This window comes from Choloepus didactylus, chromosome 3, assembly GCF_015220235.1.
Source record: "Choloepus didactylus isolate mChoDid1 chromosome 3, mChoDid1.pri, whole genome shotgun sequence".
NCBI classification, from domain to species: Eukaryota; Metazoa; Chordata; class Mammalia; order Pilosa; family Megalonychidae; genus Choloepus; species Choloepus didactylus.
Window position 1 is genome coordinate 22,899,639 of NC_051309.1, and position 20,003 is coordinate 22,919,641.

Genomic DNA, 20,003 nt, shown 5'->3' on the forward strand with positions numbered 1-20,003 from the left:
CTCTGGAGTTCTCCTTCTAAAGAATAACTCTCATAGTGATTCTATTTTCTCCTAAATTGTAAATTTCTCCATTTTCCCCACACACAAAAAGTCAGGCTCCATAGCATTTTCCCATTGCCTGATCTGCTACTACTGCTATGACAAATGCCCCACACTGGGTTGGTTTAAAAGAACAGGAATTTTTCTCAGGGTTTTGGAGGCTACAAGGCCAACTCAAGGTGTCAAAAGGCTATACTTTCTGCCAGAGTCTGTAGTGTTCTGGTTTTGGCTTGCCACACCTTGGCTTGGAGTTCCTTGACTTGCATCTCTCACTCAGTCACATGGCAATCTGCCTCATTCTCTGACTTGTTCTGACTTCTGGCTTCTACTTATTTCTGGTTTCCACTAACTGTATGCAAATTTCCTTTGCACATGAGGACTCCAATAATATGGATTAAGTTCCTACCTGATTCAATTTGGCCCCACGTAAATAAGATCTTTGGAGATCCTAATCACAAGTGAGTCCACACTTTAATAATATCTTCAAAGATCCTATTTACAAATGGGTTCACGCTCACATAAATTTGGCTGAAGACTTAAGCATTTCTTTTATGGGGAACATGACTCAACCCCCAACACCCACGATCTACTATAGTTCACATCTTCCACTTCATCGCAATGCACATTTCTCAGGACTATCTAGAAATAGAGTATTTTTCAACTTCTCATCACTCCTTAAATGGTTCTAGCCATCCAGAGTATCTTTTCTCCATTTCTTACTGCTGAAATTTCTCCATCCTTACATATCCACCTGTACAAAGTTCCCCATCTCCTCCATTCAAATTAAGTCTCTACAAATTCTCACAGTACATCATTTTACTCCTTAATAGGTACTACCTTGTATTACACTTAATTGTATACCAGTAGGTGTGTAGAGAGAAAATGGCTGGGGAGAAGATATTTGAGCATTAGGGTTGGATCAACCACTCAGCAGTGTTTGTCATAATGTTAGTCTTTTCTATTAGAATATAAGTTTTTTGAGGCCAAGGATGAACCCTAACATATCAAATAGGAGTTATGGAGAAAGGAAGAAAATCCATACATTGCAATATTGTGGGAATTAAAGAAAGAGAATTTCAAGAAAGAGGACAAAGAAATTTGTGTTCATTACTACAGATTTTTTTTTAAAACAAGATGAGTGAAAGAGACTTGTACAAGTAAGGTCATTGGTAATTTTGGAGAATGCAATTTTGTGCAGATATTGGAGCAAACAAATCACATAAACATAAAACTAGTGGTGGTACATTTGTCACTCAAATAGTGCAAACAAAAGCCATGAGACACGGTAGCCACTGGTAGGAGGCTGAGAGGATTTACATTATAGAAAATAATGTGCAGATTTTTAAAAAGCATGCTTTTGTTAAAGAATAAAGAGAAATGATTCATATAAGAGAGAGATACTGAAAATACTAGAGAAGAATATTTGAGGAAGGAACTAATTATTTTTTCTAACTATGCTCAAAAGTCATTATTCTAAAATTAATCAATGTAGTTATGCTGTTACTGCACTTCTGCAACATGGGAATTAAAATTACCCAAACACCAGCTTGACCTTTTTCTAATTTAGCATTTTTCCATTACAGGGGTAGTCATGTATTTGAATTGTAGCAGCAATGATTTACTGATCCATTCTTTGGGAAATTTCCAACTGGATCTAACCAGTACCACCTTGGTCTGGAGGGTCTCAGGTCTTGAATCAAGCTCCCACATTCACTCAAGATGACTAGATTTCCCAACCTCTCTTAGGGAGAGCTGCCAGGTAATCTGGACTGTTGAAGTGCAAGTTGTCTGTTTAAGAGATGGCTCGGCAGGTGTCCATCCAGGAGGATGTCATCAGCAGTCATTTCCACTTGGCTCCCAGGTCTCCAAGATGGAAGGCCCTCCAGTTTAAGGATTCCTAGTCTGTTCTCTCAGTTCTTTCCCTCCAGAGTCTTTACTTTACCTTTTCTCTTCCCATTCCCCTCAGCTACAAGCCTTCATTCTTAAGGTCTAAGTCAAAGAAAAATTTGCTCAAGAATTTTTTTTTGGCATATAAGACTGGCTCCTTTGAATCATATTTTAGCTATGCATGGGCTAAGGGAGGGAAAAAGAAACCTCAAGATACTAGTAAGAGCAAAAATGGGTAGGGAAATTTACAGAAAACAGATTAATGATCTGAGACAAGCCTCTGCTAGATTATCAAATCCATGATTAATAATAAAAATAATAATGGCTAACTTTATTGAATGCTCACTATGTACCAGACACTGATTCTCAACTTTTACATATATGACATTTAATCCCTACAACAAACCAACAAGAGAGGCACAATTACTTTTGCCATTTCATAGATAAGAAAATTGAAGGGGAGAGAAATTAAATAGTTTGCCCAAGGTTACACAGCAAATTAGTGGTGGAAGTATAATTTGAATCTAGTCTAGGCTCTTAATCATCATACATTATGGACAGGATGTTCTTAGTTTTGATGAATTGTTATTTCTCCTAAAAAAAAAAAAAAAAAAAAAAAAAAAACTCACTATTGCATAATATTTCAAAAATAGATAAGAATTTTACATTACCACCTTATAAAGAAAGGCTATTTCAGGCAAGTCAGGGAATGAAAAATAAAATCAAGATTCTTTGGCCTTATTTGGTCCAGCTACAAGTGTATAAAAGCATAATTGTTTGATGCTTAGTGAATGCAATCATATTAAGAATATTTTCAAGGAATTGTGGGAAGGTGGCAGAGTAGGAAGTGCCAGAAATCAGTCCCTCCACCAGGACAGGAACTGTCTGAATCAATTATTTCAACAGTAGAACATTGCATAGCATCCAGGGAAGAGTAGGCAGAAGAAGCTGTTAAATTACAGTAAATACCATTAAATTGCTCTCTCCACACAGTGGTTACCATCACACAGTTCCCACTCACAGCAGGCAGCAGTGGGCTCTGGCCCTGGCTTAGCTTGCTGCTGACAAAAGGGACATAAGGACCCATTTCCCTAAGATCCAGGGTGGGCATGAGCCAATTCCTGATCACAGCTTTTGATTAGCTACCTCAGATTACTGGAGCTCAGCTCTGAGGGCAGCCTTGTTCCACTTGCCCTGGGCAAAGGCAGCTTAGAAGACTTACAGGTTATGCTTCCTCAGAGCTATGGAGGACAGTGGAAGGGCTGCATTTGCTCTGCAGGTCAAGAAAGCACAGCTTCAGGGAGCCATGGAAGAAGCTCCTGGTGCCCTTCCTGGCCCCTCCTTCATCCCCTCTCCAGGGATGTTTGGAGCTAGCCAAGGCTTGTTTTGTGTGCCCCCAGCCTTGTTCTGGCTGGAAAAGACTGACTTGGGAAACTCCTCTCTGGCCTGCCTGCCTTCCACTCTCCCCCCAGATTTTGCCCTCTAGGCAAAAGAAGCTTGCAACAAGGAAAGCAGAGTAAGAAACAATTGAGGCAGACAGCTTTAAGCCCAGCAATAGAGCACCTGGGAGAGGGAGAAAGTCAGTTTCCTGGGAAGCCAGGTGGCACTCAAACTTCTGTAAACTCCTAAGACAAGTTTAGGACAAGCCAGTGGCCCAGAAAACACAGGGAGGTCCCTGCACTTTGCATTTGCCTTGGGAGGACCGTCCTGATAGGAAGGATGATGCTCAAGAAATTTCTAGCATATTACCAACTGGTTACAAACTCAAGAAACAAATATCTCAGGAAATAATCCTACGGTTAACATTTTAAAATATTAAAATGTACAGTGTGCAACAAAAGAATACAAGAGCAATAAAGAAACAGGAAATGGTGGCCCATTCAAAGGAAGAAGATAAAAGTACAGAAAACACCAGTGAAGAAGGTCAAACAAACTGTGGACAAAGACTTAGAAAATGATCTTAATATGCTCCAGGAGATGAAGGAAAATACAGAAAAAGAACTAAAGGATATCAGGAAAACAATGAATGAACAATATAAGAATCTTAATAAAGAGAAATTTTAAAAAGGAACAAAACAGAACTACTGGAGTTGAAAACCACAATAACTGAAATGAAATATTCCCAGGATGGGTTCAAGAGCATATTGGAGCTGACAGAAGAAAGACTTAGCAAACTCAAAGAAAAATTATAGAAAGTGAAAATTGCCCAAGAGACCTCTGGAACACCATCAAGCACCTGGGAGAGGGAGAAGATCAGTTTCCTGGGAAGTAGGGTGGCATTCAAACCCTTTATGGAGGGAGAAGAAAGAGAGAAAAGGGCAGAAAGAATATTAAAAGAAATAAGGACAGAAAATTTCCCAAACTAAGCAAAAGACATGAATATACACATCCAAGAAGCCCAGAGGATAAACATGAAGAAAAATATGCCCATTATATATTGATCAAACTGTCAAATGCAAAAGACAAGAGAAAAGCAAGATGTTATGTACAAGGAAGTCCCAATTAGATTAAGTGCCAATTTCTCATCAGAAACAATAGAAACAAGAAGGTTGAGGGTTGAAATAACATGCTGAAAGAAAACAATTGTCAACAAAGAATTTTACATCCTGCAAGCCATTCTTTCAGAAATGGGAGAGATGTTAACACATTCCCATATAAACAAAAGCTGAGGAGTTCATCACCAGGAGACCTGCCCTACAAGCAGTGCTAAAGGTAGTTCTTCAGAATGAAAGGAAAGGACACTAGACATTGGATCAAAGCAGCAAAAAGAAACAAAGACCTCTGGTAAAGTCAACGATTTTGTTAATTACAAATGCAAGAGTTTTGGTACTGCATTTTTTTTTTTTGTATGTAACTCCATTTCTTACTTCTAACAGGTGCCAAAATGCAAATGCATAAAAAGTAATGATAACTATATGGTTTTGGAAATACAATTTACAAAGATATAACTTGCAACAAATACAAAAAAAAAAGTGGGGGACAGGGGTATACGAACAGTGTATGTGAATGTTATTGAAGTTAAGATGGTATCAAATCAAATATGATTTTATATATTTAAGATTTTAACCCCAGGTTAACCACAAGGAAAATATATAAAAAGTATCCAAATAGAAATGAAAGAGATTCAATATGGCACAACAGAAAAAATCAAATAAATATGAAAGGCATTAATGGAAGAATTAAGGGACCAACAAAGTTATAAGACTTACAAAGATTAAATAGAAAAATGGCAGAAGAAAGTCCTACATTATCAGTAGCAACTTTAAATGAAAATGGATTAAACTCTCCAGTCAAAAGGCTGAGACTGGCATACTGGATAAAAAAGCAGGACCCAACTGTATGCTGTCTACAAAATATTCAGTTAAAATTCAAAGAATAATTAGGTTGAAAGTGAAAAGATGGAAAAAATATACCATGCAAGTGGTAACCAAAAGAGAGCTGGGGTAGCCATACTAATATTAGATGAAATAGACTTTGTCAAAAGCAGTTATGAGGGACAGAGACAGCCATTATATACTGCTAAGGAAGTCAATTCAACAAGAAGATGTAATGATTATAAATACATATATGCACATCACAGCAGAGTCCCAAAACATGATGCAAATACTGATATATTTGAAGGGAGAAATAAACAGTTCTACATTAATAGTAGGAGACTTGAATACACCATTTTCAATAACAGATAGAACATCTAGACAAAAGATCACTAAGGAAATAGATGACTTAAATCGCACTCTAAACCAACTAGACCTTATAGAACAGTTCACCCAACTGAATACTTATTCTTCTCAAGAACACATGGATAATTCTCCAGGATAGACCAGAAATATTTTAAGCCACAAAACAACTCTCAATAACTTCAAAACTATTGAAATAACACAACAGTATCTCCTCTGACCAAAGTAGAATAATGCTAGAAAAGAATAACAGAGGGAGAAATGAAAAATTCACAAGTTTGTGGTAATTAAAAAATGTACTCTTACACAACCAATGGTTTAAAGAGGAAGCAAAAAAGAGAAATTAGGAAATATCTCAAGGCAGATAAAAATGAAAATACATCATACCAAAACCTATGGGATGCAGCAAAGGCAGTGCTGAGAGGGAAATTTGTAGCTCTAAATGCTTACATTAAAAAAGAAGAAAGATCTGAAATTAGGGACCTTACCTCAAAACTAGACAATCTAGAAGAAGAAGAATAAACTAAACCCAAAGCAAGCAGAAGGAAGGAAATAACAAAGATTAGACCAGAGATAAATGATTTACAGAATAAAAAAATAGAATCAACAAAACCAAAAGTTGGTTCTTTGAAAAGTGTTAATGAAACTGACAACACTTCAGCTATACTGACAAAGATAAAAAGAGAGAGGACACAAATAACTAAAATCAGAAATGAAGATGAGGATATTACTACTCACCCCACTGAAATAAGGACTATAAAAGGATATAAAGAGCAACTGTACTCCAATAAATTGGAAAACCTAGATGAAATGGACAAATTCCTGGAAACACATAAGCCACCTGCCCTGACTCAAGGAGAAATAGAAGATCTCAACTACCAATAACTAGTAAAGAGATTAACACAGGACTTAAAAATCTCCCAATAATGAAAAGCCCAGGACCAGATGGCTTAACAGGTGAATTTCACCAAGGATTCCAAGAAGAATTATCATTTATCTTGCTCAAAATCTTCCAAAAAAATTGAAGAGGAGGGATGCCCTAACACATTATATGAGGACAACATCACTGTCATACCACAGCCATATAAAAAACAAAGCTACATACCAATATCCCTTATGAATATAGATGCAAAAATCCTCAACAAAATACTGGCAAATCAAATCCAACAGCACATCAAAAGAATTAAACATGATCAAGTGGGATTCATCTCAGGTGCAAGGTAGTTCATCATAAGAAAATCAATTAATGTAATACACCATAGTAACAGAACAAAGGAAAAAAAAAAACACATGGTCATCTCAATTGATGCAGAAAAGGCACTTGACGAAATCCAGCACACTTCTTGATAAAAACACTTAGAAAATGAGGAATAGAAGGAAACTTCCTCAACTTGATAAAAGCATCATGAAAAACTCACAGCTAACATCATGCTCAATGGTAAAAGTCTGAAAGCTTTCCATCTAAGATCAGAAACAAGGCAAGGATGCTCACTGTTACCACTGTTATTCAACACTGAACTGGAAGTTTTAGCTAGAGTAATTACACAACAGAAAAAAATTAAAATGCCTCCAAATTGGAAAGGAAGAAGTAAAAGCTTCTCTATTTGCAGATGACATGATCCTATATACAGAGAATTCTGAAAAAGCCACGAAGAACTACTGGAACTAATATATTAATTCAGCAAGGTCAACATGCAAATATCAGTTGTGCTTCTAGATATTAGTAATGAAAAATCTGAAGAAGAAATCAAGAAAAAATTTCATTTGCAATAGTAACTAAAAAATGAAATATCTAGGAATAAATCTAACAAAGGATGTAAAGGACTTGCACACAGAAAACTACAGGATTTTGCTAAAAGATATCAAAGATGTTAATAAATGGAAGGACATTCCATGTTCATGGATTGGAAGGCTAATAATTGTTAAAATGTCAGTCCTACATAAAGCAGTTTACAGATTCAATGCAATTCCAATCAAAATTCCAACAGCCTACTTTGCATAAATGGAAGTCAATCCTGAAATTTGGAAGGGAAAGGGTCCAGAAGAGCCAAAGACATATTGAAAAAGAAGAATGAAGTTGAAGAACTCACATGTCCTGATATTAAAACCTATTACAAAGTCACAATAAACAAACAAACAAAAACAGTATGGAACTGGCACAAAGACAAACATATAGACCTACAGAAAAATGGAATCAAATTGAGAGCTCCGAAATCAACCTTCACATTTTCAGCCAACTGATTTTTTTACAAGGGGGCAAAGACCACTCAGTGGGTAAGAATAGTCTCTTCAACAACTGGTTCTGGGAAAACAGGATTTCCATTTCCAAAAAGCAGGAGAACCCCTAGCTCACACCTTATACAAAAATCAATTCAAAATAGATCAAAGACCTAACTATAAGAGCCAGAACTATCAAACTCCTGGAAGAAAACATAGGAAATCATGTTTAGGCAATGGTTTTTTAGACTATTCCCCCAATGAACAAGCAACAAAAGAAAAAAAAAAAAAAAAACAGATAAATGGGACCTCATCAAAATAAAAAAATGTTTATACCTCAAAAGACTTTATCATGAAAGAAAAATGACAACCTACACAATGGGAGAAATTATTTGGAAACCACATAACTGATAAGGGTTTAATATTCAGAATATATAAAGAAATCCTTTAACTCAACAACAAAAAAAAAAAAAGACAAAACAACCCAAGTAAAAAATGGGCAAAAGATTTGAATAGACATTTCTCCAGAGAAGCTATACAAGTGCCCAAAAGCACATGGAAGATGCTCAATATCATTAGCCATTAAGGAAATGCAAATAAAACCCACAAGATAACATTTTACATCCACTAGAATGGTTACTATTTAAAAAATGGAAAATTACAAGTGTTGCAGAGGATGTAGAAAAATAGGAACACTCATTCATTGCTGGTAAGAATAAAATAGGGCACCTTCTGTGGAAAACAGCTTAACAGTTCCTCAAAAAGTTAAGCATAGGACTACCACATGATCCAGCAATCCCACTCTAGGTACATACCCAAAAGAATTGAAAGCAGTGACTGAACAGCTATTTACACACCAATATTCATGGCAGCATTATTCACAATTGCCAAAAGATGGAAGCAACCCTGTGTCCTTCAACTGATAAATGGATAAACAAAATATGGTGTATAACACAACGGAATATTATTCAATCCTAAAAAGGAGTGAGGTTTTGATAGATCAACAACATGGATGAACTTTGAAGACACCATATTGAGTGAAATAAGCCAGATACAATAGGACAAATATTGTGTGATCTTACTGATAAGAAAAGATTAGAATAAGCAAACTCATAGAGTCAGAATTTATAATGTAGTTAACCAGGGGATGGGGTAGGAGTAGGGAATAGGGAGTTAAATCTTAAAATTTACAGAGTTTCTATTTGTGATGATGGAAAAGTTTTGGTAATGGATAGTGGTGATGGTAGCACAACATTGTAAACATAATCAATAGCAGTGAAATATATATATTTGAATGTGGATAAAAGGGGAACTGTTAGGCTGTATATCTAGTACTAGAATAATTAAAAAAAAAATCCATGGAACTGCACAACACGAGCAGTGAACCCTAAGTTAAACCATGAACTATAGTTAATAGTACAATTGCAAAAATACAAAAATGTGCTTTCATCAATTGTAACAAATGTACCATACCAATAAAAAGTATTAATAATAGGGTCTCATATGGAAATCCTGTATTTAATGCATGATTGTTCTGCAAACCCACAACTTCTCTTATTTTAAAAAACGAATATTTCCAGTTAGTCTTTGAGTGGTGTGACACAGTATCTAGTAACATTAATTACCCTGATTTGCACTGATGATTTATAAAACCACATACAACTTGCTGTGAAAGTATGTAGGTGGCTGTTAGATACATGGGGAAATGTGGGAATTGACGAAATAATTTTGTCTTAGTTGTATGGTTTCAATTAAGTTTTTAAATAAGTGCTTTACACATTGCTTGAGTAATTTGAAAATCATCTCTAGATGTACAGCGTGGTTATGTCATATGGGTTCTCAGGAAGATAATTATAGCTACCTCCAAAAACTAACTATAAATATTCTTGACATCCAAGCAAAGACTTTCTGGGAGAATCATCTATGGATGCAGAGATAACAGTTACTGTGGAAAATTAAAAATTGGTAATTATTTCTTTGTTTCCCACACAAATTCTCTATAGAATTAATGCCCCTTAACATTGGTGTTATCTGAAACAGTAGTTCTCCATAGCTAGTTGCTCATTCAAAGCAACTGGGTGTTTCTTTGAAGTGTAGATTCTTGGACAATCTCAGAGATTCTGACTTATTAGTTCTGGGCATAGCACCAGAATCTGTATTTTAATAAACATGCTCTTCCTGGGAATTTGATGCAGATGGTCAGCCTACCACACTTCAAGAAACACAGATCTGAGATATATAAGGTCAGGGAAATGTCTGCCCATTTCAAATACATACAGCACCTGGATAACTACTGACCTGGCTCTATCCACGCCACAAACAGGCCATAGGCTGCACTGTCAGTGTGGGTCAACACAGTTAAGATAGCTCTCATTAACCAGAGCTGAAGGATTCAGTGACCTGGGATTTCAAAAAGCAACACAAGTATTACTTGGGAAGAACTGAACCTGGAGTATAGAATGAACAATTCACCTCTTACTCAGTAGATAATATAAGGAAGCAAATATAGAGCAAAATTTAGGTGCTTGCATTAATTTCCAATCCTTGATCACTAAAGAACTAGGGAAAAATTTACCCAAATGAAGTTAGGGGTAATGTCCTTGTATTACTGCACAAATCCTACTTTGATTGTCCTAGTTTAAGGGAATCTACTGATTACCATCTTGACTCGTATTTGTGTTGATTCTGCCATTTGATAATCTGTGCTAATTTCAAAATATTTCTAGGCTATCTGTAATTGCTTACATAGGTTTTCACTAATTATGCATCTATGGTTCTGGTTATTCTACTTTAATAAGCTACTGCTCAGATTTGGGTGGAATTTAAATTTGTATCTCTTGCAACTTGGCGAACATGTGGCCATTGTCATTGGGACAATATGGGGACAGGTAGCATTTTTGCTGTTATGAGGATGAAAGAGACAGATTTATCTTTTTACAGCAAGAGAAGAGCTGCCAAACTGAATGTGCCTGAAACAGCTTCATACAATGGGCAGAAGTTTTTGCTGTTTTTAATATGTGTCATATTATCCGATACCCAACTGGATGCTGCTGAGAAGGCTTTTGCTATTAAAACACACCATTCCATCTTCTGTGTGGGTTTCACAAGCTTAATTAATGTTACAGGGTTAAATTTTCTTGTGTCCTTGTTTTTAATTGCATTAAAATTACTTATTGGATGATACAGTTTGAGGTGGAAAAGACATTTTTAGTTTATGAAGGAAGTTTGGAATTTTGAAGATTAGAAATTTTAGGTTGGGAGTATACTATCATCATACAAAGTAAAATTTTATCATGCCAAGACTGTAAAGAGAGAATTGATCTTTTTTTCAATTATTTTTTCCAGTGGTAATTTAATTTCCAAGGATGAAAAATAAATCACATGATAAAATCTTTTTTCTTTCTATCCTTCACTATAAAGTTTTTATTCTAAAAAGAACTTTAATGTAAAAACAATACAATGTTAAAAGTAACAGTGAATTATCCTTGTGCTTCTACACAAGCACCTCTTTCTCCATGGCCTCTAATAACTGGTACACAGACTAAAAGCTTTAAGTAATCCACACCAGAGGAAACTGCAATCCACACAAGGAACCCTGAAACTGCTTGATGTGGATTGAATTATATACTCCAGTTTGGATGTTCTTGGTCAGCATTCTGATGGGTGTGGACCTATGTAAATAAGAACTTTTCAAAATATTACATTGGACTTTAATTCAGATTACTGGAGTCCTTCATAAGAGTGAAAGGCTGACAGAGAGAGAAGCCATGGGAAGCAGCCAGAAACTGCAAGTGTCTGGGGCCTGGAAGAGAAACGAGAAGACATCACCACGCACATTGCCTTATGATGGAAAAGCGAAGAATCAAGGATTACTGGTAGCCAGCCCCCAAACACCACAGTCTTTGGGGAGAAAACATTGCCTTGCTGATGCCTCGATTTTGGTCTTCTCCTAGCCTCAGAAGAATGAATCAATAAATTCCCACTGTTTAAAGCCAATGCATTATGGTATTTGTTTTAGTAGCTGGGAAACTAAGACACCACTAAAGGCCAAACATCTTCAACCCAAAGTATGTTTGGAAAGTCTCTGAAGCCATTCAGAAAGATTTTCTACTTTTCAGCTACATTAAAAAGTTGGGGAAGAAATCTATTATCCTAAGTATAAAGAAATCAAAATAAAACCTTGGCCTTGCCAGTAAGGTTATATTTACTTGTCCTGTCTATAACCAAAAAAAAAAAAAAAAAAAGAAGAAGAAGAAAAAAAAAGGAGAGAGCGTTCAGCATTCTAATAGAGCATCAGACAGCTGTCTTGTTTTGTATTGTTTTGTTTTCCACAGTCACATACCATATTTCTTAAGTTTCTACATAGTCTACATTTTGAGGTATCTATCATTTTTTAGGTTTCTAAAGCATTAGTTCTGCTGACTTGTGTGAAATTTGGGGGGATAAGTTTTTGCTTTTTCCTTGAGACTTCTTTGCACAAAGTTCCCAGAAAAAAAAAGAATTTGTGGTTTTGGTGGCTACTTTCAAAGCAATGAAACACTTCGGTTTTATTAGGCTAAAGAGACAGAATAAAGTTGAAATTAAAAAAAAACAAGGCTAAAGCTCAGGGGGATGTTGATTCATTATTTAAGACAAATATACCACAGTAATGAAAGATGCCGTTAAGGGAATGTAGGTTCAGGGTATGCAAGGACTCTCTGTACTAACCTCACAACTTTTCTGTGAATCTAAAACTATTTTAAAAGTACAAAAAAAAATTTTAAAGAGAAGACTCAATGGAAACCTAGAGAAGAGAAAAGGGGTAAGAATTTTATGGGGTATTAAAGAGCATCTAGTCCAAAAAACTAGTGAGTGTTAGAATCTTTTCCTCAACATCCCCCAAAATGGTCATACGGGCTAGGTAGTCTTGAATTGTCTTTTATTCAAAAATACCTCTAAGCCAAGGCAACCCAACCAGTATAATTGTGGAGACCCCTTAGAGAAAGTTCTTCCCTTTATTGAGTTAAGATCTGTCTGTAGATTCCATTTTGGAGCTATTCCTTGGGGTCCCTGTAGACCATTAACTCCTCAAGGGAAGGGGCTCTTCTGTTCCTACACTCCCATATAAATATACATTGATTATTAAACAAATCTAATTCCTATTAGACATTATAGTCTTGCAAATATTGGAAAACTGCAATGACATATTATAGGGTACTGGTATGGACCTGGGATAGTCCACCCAGGTTCAAATCCCATCTGAGATACTAGTTAGCATCATGTCTAACCTTGGGCAGTTATTTGACCTTATGGAGTTCTGTTGTCTCATCTGGAACATGGGAATAGTGGTGATTTCTCAATATGGTTGTTATAAGAGATAATGTCATAAATCCTGTAAAGCACTTGACAGTTTCTAGTATATAATAGGGATTTAGTTAATACTATTAATGATAATAACCCCTCTCAATTCTTCTCTAGACTAAGAAGCTGTTACTTTTTATTCTTTGACAGTTTCTGTCCCTTCACCTTAAAATGTGCTCTCAAAATGATTACCTACAAGTGTTTGCATGCATTTGATTAGTTTAAACCTATCACTTCCATGAGTTTAGAAACAAAAACATGCAATCCAATAATAGAACCTAATAGCCCATTTGCTCTTTTGGCCCTCCCTTTGCAATAAACTCTTATTAAGCTGTCAAATGAAACCCTGAGTCTTCTTAACCCTGGAGTCATTTTCTTGCGGGAGTTCTGCTAGGCCAGGTCTCATTCCCACCTATTTCATAAGGTCAATTTCACTTATATTAATGTCGTAATTTCACTTACATTCAATTTTACCTTTTTAGCACATATATCTTCAGCTCATTCTCTCTTCGAAGGATTCACAAGCCATGCCATTTCTCATTAATAATCTATTTAAGATTTTCCCCTAGTTTCAGCCAAGTTTACTGGTTTTTGTGTAGGAGAACGGCTCTCCCGTGTTGCTCTGCCAACTTTGAATGTATCCACATGGACAAAGGCTTGAACCGCAGCATCTGTACATCTTGGTGGAACTCTGTGTGATGTCCTGGAACACAGGAGGATGGGAAGGGTCTAAGGAGCTGCTACGAGGCTATCTTCCACTTGTCTCCCTCTCTTCCCTGTGAATCTGTCATGAAGCAGTCTTTCTTGGTTCCCAGTTTTCATGAAGTGTGGGGTTTTCTGCCTCACCTCCACTCCTCAGAATAGAGCTGTAGAAAATAGAAATGCTTAGCAGAAGTCTAAATTTGACTCCTCAGTTACAGGTATCCCACAATTCACATTGAAGTCATTGGCTTCTTTTGTTCTAGTGTCATCTTTTTTGGTCTGTAGGACAAGGACCTAGCCAGCTGACACCTTTGGCTTGTTCTTCTTTTCACTGACTAAGTAGTAAATAGTCTAAAGCTAAAAATGGCTTGCTGTAACTTTCTGGATAGAATCACTCAGGCCTTTGCCTTGCCTTGACTTCAAAGCATGGGTGAGTTTGACAGCTTGTGGAAGGTTCTCATTTTTCAAAATCATAAATAAATGTATCCAACACTGATTCTTCCCAAATTTTTATTCTTCAGAATTCCTAAAAGATTGTCCACAGCAGTTTGATGGCTAAATTTGCAATTTCTCTTAGTACTCTGGTTGCAAATCAATGCAGTCAGGAGGCTATAATTTACCACAGCCAGTTGTTGCTAGTGGCTTTCCTATAATCTTTTCATCCATTTGAACTTCATTTCATTTATCCAAGTTCTTTCCACACTTTATAGACTATTGTCTTTGCAAACTTCACCCTCCACGTTCCACCATGTGAATGGCTACATTCTAGAATTCCCCCTCCTCTAATCCCTAGAAAACTGTTTTACATTGGTGCACGCATTCAGTAATTGTCAAACTCTTTCCAAGTGACCCCATTTAATAATGGCACTAAGACACTAAGTAAAGGACTTTACTGAAAGTCCTTAATATGTTTCAGCTGTTTTCATATATGAACACTTTTGCTCCTCAAAACCATCTTGTGAAGTATGTTCCATCATATGTCCATGTTATAGACTGTAAAAATAATGCTCCAAGCAATTACATAAATTCTAGCATCACTTAGCTTATAAATGGAAGATGTGGAAATCAATCAAGGCAGCCTGACTCCAGAGTCCATGCTCCTGACAACTGTTCTTGACTTCCTTGAGATGAACAAGCTAGATCTCATCACTCCAGGAACTTGCAGTCCAGTCATCTCCGAGCCTATGAAGTCTAAGTCATTGGTTCTGACAACCTCAACTGATACATGGATGAAAAGCTCCATTAATTGGGAGCAAATCAGAAGCAGATCAGATGGTGCAAACTGTTAGGAGAAACAAGAATAAAAGAAAGAAAATGATGAAAAGGAGAGGAAGGGAATGAGAAATGTTATCAATGAATGAAGGGCATTATCCTTCAAGACCAATCTACATGCCACCCTCCTGGTAAATGCATTACCTGACCCTTCTCAACTAAGAATTAACCACTCCTTCTGTGACTGACCAACAAACAGAACTTGATTCACTTGATCTGACACTTCTATGTTGTCCCATCCATATTTGTCCACTAGCTTGTAACTTCCTTTGACTCTTGGCCTTTATAGTTATACTGCCTAATATATAGCAATGAGCATTTTTTTTTTTTTGGCAGGGGAGTTAAGACACTCACATTTTAATATAAAACAAATGACCAGTATTTTACACATTTCCTTTTCTTCAAAAAATCTAGAACAAGGGATCACTTCAAATTTCCATAGCACTTCAACATTGCAGATTGAAAAAGAACTGTTTAGAAAACATCTGAACTTTCTTCCAAATGAAGTTGACTTCCACTTGACTGCAGAATTCAGGATTTCTTGGATGATAATACAGACTCAAAAGCAGTGGATAAAACCTCACGAATTGCTTGTGCTTGTTCCAGGCTTTTGCACTGATAAATCCGTAGGCTGTGTTCTTCGTTGCTTGTGTCTATGGTTTTCAGAGCCAGTAAGCTTTTTCCTGCCCCCCAGACCATCATCATAACACACCATCTGGATGATTTAATACAGTGCATGACAATGCAGAACATCATACTGATCTGATGTTGATACTTTTATACCATACTTGGAAACACCCATAATAAATTCTTCCTCCAGAGGAACAAAAGACAACTTTCCATCTTGCTGGACAACATCTATATAATTTATCAGGTCTAATGGTCCTACAAGACTTTTTCCCTCAGAGACTTTCAGTTTCTCAGTGGCACCAACATACTTTATTTGAAATTCTGTCCAGGAATCTGAATTATTGTTGCTTTGTCCTGAGCTTTTGGTGGAATCTGTATCAAGGCTGGTGACAATACTGGATCTGGAGGGTCCTCCAAGGCTGGAATCTGTAGACTTGCTCTTAGTACTGATTTCACTACTTTGGAAACTGCTACTACTGTGTCGTTTTTGCCTTTTCAAAATGTTTTTCACCATAGCTTGATCCAAAGAAGCTCCCTGTAGAACTGAATGCTATTGTTGAATTGAATTTTATTGTCTTCCAAAGTTCCACAGACAGCAGTCTACACAGATAACTTCCTTTCTTTCTGACATGATCAATACCTTCAGAAGAAAAAGATGCACCTCACAGCCGCAGGCCCATGTCTGAAGCTGCTTTAGGTTGGGACCCAGGGCAGCTCTTCTCAATGAACATTTCTTGATGGTAATTACTGACCTGAATTAACCCTGGGAAAAAAAATTTATGAAATAAAAGGATGTATTTGAAATAGGAGACAGCTTACTTTTAATACTCAATAGGTCACTTTTCCCTTAAGTTGCTATTTATGAAGTATTTTCAATGCCTCTTTATTAAGAACTTTATGAAATGTGATTCAACATATCACTTAAGATTCTGGAGATGTAGCCAAATGTAAGAATGTTTTGGCATGAGCTTTCACATACTGAAGAATTTTGGGAAATGTGAAGATTTTGCCAATCCAGATATGATTCTAATAAGAACTGTTTTTCCTCTTTCTCATAAAAAAGAAAGAAAACATCACAACTTTAAACTAATTGTTTTGTATATCACTGCTGTTGATTAAGACAGTGCTAGTACTTGGATAGCAAAACTTTAGTTAACGAAGTTATAATGGAAACAAATAAGTTAACTCTCAGTTTACTAAGTTACTTAGTGGCAAATTTTCGCATCTCACAGAGCTGCCCTCTATTTTCAAAGTCGTATTTGTGCCCAGAGTGAAAAATGATTTCAGTATTATCCTGTGAAAAACAATTTGATGCATTCCAAAGTCATATAGGAGTGACTTTTCTGTTTTTGTTGTTCATGAAGCATTGTCCATTTTCCTCTATATTTGAATTAACCATAATTTATATTTATCTTATTGAAATCACCATTTGTGGAAACTAAAGTGAAATTGTGCTTATGATTATCTCACTCACTAAAATATTAACTCCCTAAGAATAAGAACCATATTTTATAACTCTTTGTGTCCCATGTAGGATGGAGCACAAGGCTGTCATATTTTATGTACCCAATTAATATTGTTGAATTGAATTTAGGATACTTATGCCATGGCCCTATTCCATGAATGCATATAAACTGAAAGTTTACTAATATATTTCAAATGAAGAGAAGTTGTCATTCATATAATTTTTTATTCACAATTACAAACAGTATACAAATCACAAATTTCTTTACAAGTTTACTACAGCTCTCTACATGGGTTATAGAATTGTTCAAAAAAGCAACACATGCATATCTAGTATAACTTCCCAGTTTATTTAGCCAAGACACAGAATTTAAAGAAATCAAGGTTCTATCCTGAACAGGAACAAATGTAACATAGCCAGGTTGGTTGCTCAAAACTGGTTGACTACTACCATGTTCTACTGGTTGGAATCCGTTATGCCCCCCACAAAAACCATGTTCTTTAATGCAATCTTGTGGGGGCAGACTTATTTGTCTTTTGATTAGGGTGAAACTTTTGAGTAGGCTGTTTCCATGGAAATTTGACCCACCCAACTCTAGGTGAGACTTTTGATTAGATCATTTCCATGAAGGTGTTACCCTGTCCATACAGGGTGGATCTTAATTAGATCACTGGGTCCTTTAGGAGAGCTCACAGAGAGAAGGAGCTCAGAGAAGCTGAGAGAGACATTTTGGAGAGAAGCTAAGATGTGTAATACAGAGTTTGCCCCCAAGAGAAGCTAAGAGCCGACACAGATCCAGATGCTTAGAGACTCTGGGAGATGCAAACAGAAGGATGTTTGGAGATGTTAAGCTAAGAGATGAAGCCCAGAGTTTGCCCCTGAGAAGCTAAGAGAGAACCAGATGCTTAGAGAGACACCCCAGAAGAACCAATCAGAGAGCTGACAGAAGCTAAGAGAGACAGAAGCTCAGAGACATTTTGGAGAAAGCCATTCTGAAATGCAACCCAGGAGCAAAGGACCAGCAGACACCAGCCATGTGCCTTCCCAGCTGGCAAAGAAGTTCCAGATGCCAATGGTCTTCCTTCATTTAAGGTGTCCTCTTATTGATACCTTAGTCTGGACACTTTTATGGCCTTAAAATTGTAAATTTGTGACCCAATAAATTGCCTTTATAAAAGCCAATCCATTTCTGGTATTTTGCATAACGGCAGCATTAGCAAACTGGAACACGTCTTCATTCAAGTTCAAGGGAAGAGGAAAAAGAAAGACCACATCTTAAAGGATGTGTATCTGATGTAGAACATACCCTTTCTGCTCAAATTCTGCTGGACAGAAATTAGTTACACATTCCAGGGTAGATCTAGGTTTGGTGGAATCTGAAACTTACATCACTGGAGGGGGGCGGGGTATATGTGTATGAAAAGAAACCCAGAATTACAAATACAAAATTAGATATAAAAGTTAACATTTATTTAGAATGTGCAAAGAATGTATAGATTTTTAAAAGCTATCAAATTCCTCAATGTTGTAAGATCCAGGAAAAAATAATATTGTTACTAATTAACTTCTTGTCACCACTTTTCATTACTATTTTCTTAATTTTTGCCCCATATTCTTTGATTACCTCTTCATATCACAACAATTCTATATCATTCTAGTGAGAGTGGAAAGAAAATTTCCACTAATTTGATTTACCAAAATTTGGATATTATGGTTGATGGTTTTGAAAATTTCTTTCAACTTTGCAATTTAATAGTGGTAATGTCAATATCAAGCAACATCTGATATTCTTGAGTGTATAAAACATTTAACTCAAGATACAAATGGACTGTTTGTAGTACTGTAAATGTGCCCAAGAAACACAGGAATTCTGTCAATTCTATTTGGTACAACTTCCAAAATGAAAGAAAAAAAAGTATAGTGTGTTTATAACTGTATAGTTCGTATAGGTATGCATAGTCCAGAAGGGAACTTCCCTTTTTACTAGGCATTGATGAGAATTGAAACCTCTGATTCCAACCTGATAATTGAAAGAATTTTCCAGCAGACCAGCTTTGGATTCTAAGCAAATCACATCTTATTTCTCCTCCACTACCCATACACTTTGAATGCTGGACACTAAAAAACATTCATATTGAGGTAGCACCTCTAGTCCTACTAGAGCTAGAGGTAATTAGGATGGCTGAGGTGGCACTGTGGGCAGTAAGAATAGCCCTGGAAGTCACTCCTACAATAGGAAGGCTGGCAATAACAGAACTCTACAAGAAAGTGATTGCAAACCATACGGCCATATTCTACTAATCTTAAAGTAAATGGATGCCCAACTCAATCTACCCAAGTTTCCCAAAAAGCTCCTGCAGCCACTCTACCACAATCAATGCAAAGAAAAGTTAAAGGGGAAACAAACAGAAGTCTTAACCATTTCTGATAAATAACTTACTCTTGAATTTTCAGACATTTATGACCAAAAAAAAAAAAAAAAACTTAAGATCAGGTGAACACATTCCTAGGGTTCTTATCAGATCCTTGGGAGAGGATCTTGCAAGGAGAGACCCCAAAGCTCATTGGCTTTGTTGTAAATCTGCTTCCATGCCCATCTACCATATGCAATATATGGGATAAGTTGAGGTGCTGTAGGTTTATGCCTGCAGGAAGAACTTTGGAGCTCACGAGTGATGAGCTAATTGAACCCAGCAATACATTAAAAGAATTATACACCATGACCAAGTGAAATTTATTACAGGTATGAAAGGCTGGTTCAACACAAGAAAGTC

The 20,003-nt window shown here is 36.4% G+C and overlaps 1 pseudogene; it reads right to left on the minus strand.

The window, feature by feature from the left end:
* Window positions 1-15,665: 15,665 nt before the first annotated feature.
* LOC119530214 lies at window positions 15,666-16,278 on the minus strand (annotated as a pseudogene).
* Between the last annotated feature and the right edge of the window lie 3,725 nt (window positions 16,279-20,003).